Source organism: Arachis hypogaea, chromosome 10 (assembly GCF_003086295.3).
Source record: "Arachis hypogaea cultivar Tifrunner chromosome 10, arahy.Tifrunner.gnm2.J5K5, whole genome shotgun sequence".
Taxonomy (NCBI): Eukaryota; Viridiplantae; Streptophyta; class Magnoliopsida; order Fabales; family Fabaceae; genus Arachis; species Arachis hypogaea.
In genome coordinates, this window is record NC_092045.1 from 45,928,161 (window position 1) to 45,930,075 (window position 1,915).

Here is a 1,915-nt window from a genome sequence, read left to right on the forward strand (position 1 = left end):
TGAGTGGTTTTGATCAGATCAGAGACCATGGTTGCTAAGTCAGAGGTATTCTGCTTAGAACTCTCTGTCTGTTGCTGAGAAGATGATGGAAAAGGCTTGCTATTGCTAAACCTGTTTCTTCCACCATTATTGTTGTTGAAACCTTGTTGAGGTCTCTGTTGATCCTTCCATGAAAAATTTGGATGATTTCTCCATGAAGGATTATAGGTGTTTCCATAGGGTTCTCCCATGTAATTCACCTCTTCCATTGAAGGGTTCTCAGGATCATAAGCTTGTTCCTCAGATGAAGCTTCCTTAGTACTGCTTAGTGCATTTTGCATTCCAGACAGACTTTGAGAAATCATATTGACTTGTTGAGTCAATATTTTGTTCTGAGCCAATATGGCATTCAGAGTGTCAATCTCAAGAACTCCTTTCTTCTGACTAGTCCCATTGTTCACAGGATTTCTTTCAGAAGTGTACATGAATTGGTTATTTGCAACCATTTCAATCAGTTCTTGAGCTTCTGTAGGCGTCTTCTTCAGATGAAGAGAGCCTCCAGCAGAGCTATCCAAAGACATCTTGGACAGTTCAGAGAGACCATCATAGAAAATACCTATGATGCTCCATTCAGAAAGCATACAAGAAGGGCACTTTCTGATTAATTGTTTATATCTTTCCCAAGCTTCATAGAGGGATTCTCCTTCCTTCTGTCTAAAGGTTTGGACTTCCACTCTAAGCTTACTCAATTTTTGAGGTGGAAAGAACTTTGCCAAGAAGGCATTGACTAGCTTTTCCCAAGAGTCCAGGCTTTCTTTAGGTTGAGAGTCCAACCATGTTCTAGCTCTGTCTCTTACAGCAAAAGGGAATAGCATAAGTCTGTAGACCTCAGGGTCAACCCCATTAGTTTTGACAGTGTCACAGATTTGCAAGAACTCAGCCAAAAACTGATGAGGATCTTCCAGTGGAAGTCCATGGAACTTGCAATTCTGTTGCATTAGAGAAACTAATTGAGGCTTAAGCTCAAAGTTGTTTGCTCCAATGGTAGGGATAGAGATGCTTCTCCCATAGAAGTCGGGAGTAGGTGCAGTAAAGTCACCCAGCACCTTCCTTGCATTGTTGGCATTGTTGTTGTTTTCGGCTGCCATGTGTTCTTCTCCTTTGAAGAATTCGGTCAGGTCCTCTAAAGAGAGTTGTGCTTTGGCTTCTCTTAGCTTTCTCTTCAAGGTCCTTTCAGGTTCAGGATCAGCTTCAACAAGAATGCCTTTGTCTTTGCTCCTGCTCATATGAGAGAGAAGAGAACAAGAAATGTGGGATCCTCTATGTCACAGTGTAGAGATTCCTTGATGTGTCAGAGGAAAAGAAGAGTAGAAGACAGGAGTAGAAAAATTCGAACTTATCACAGGAGATGGAGTTCGAATTTTGCATTAAGGAATAGTGTTAGTCCATAAATAGAAGGATGTGAGAAGAAGGGAAGTGATTTTCGAAAATTAAGTAGAAATTTTGAAAACATTTTTGAAAAACATTACTTAATTTTCGAAAATGAAAGTGGGAAAGAAATAAAGTGATTTTTGAAAAAGATTTTGAAATTAGAAATCAAAGAGATTTGATTGAAAATTTATTTTGAAAAAGATGTGGTTAAGAAGATATGATTGGTTTTAAAAAAAATGTGATTGAGAAGATATGATTTGAAAAACATTTTAAAAAGATTTGATTTGAAAAAATTAAAAACTTGACTAACAAAAAAAGATATGATTCAAACATTGAACCTTTCTCAACAGAAAAGGCAACATACTTGAAATGTTGAGTTAAATCATTAATTGATAGTAAGTATCTTTGAAAATAAAAAGAAATTGATTTTGAAAACATATGATTGAAAAGATATGATTTGAAAAAGATTTGATTTTGAAAAACTTTGAAAAACTGAAAAAAAATT

At 36.4% G+C, this 1,915-nt stretch overlaps 1 non-coding gene across 1 annotated transcript; it reads left to right on the top strand.

The window, feature by feature from the left end:
* The first annotated feature begins 614 nt into the window (after nt 1-614).
* Nucleotides 615-722, top strand: LOC112719329 (small nucleolar RNA R71). Its single transcript, XR_003161635.1, has one exon. It is a non-coding gene; the product is annotated as a small nucleolar RNA R71 (small nucleolar RNA).
* The last annotated feature ends 1,193 nt before the right edge of the window (nt 723-1,915 follow it).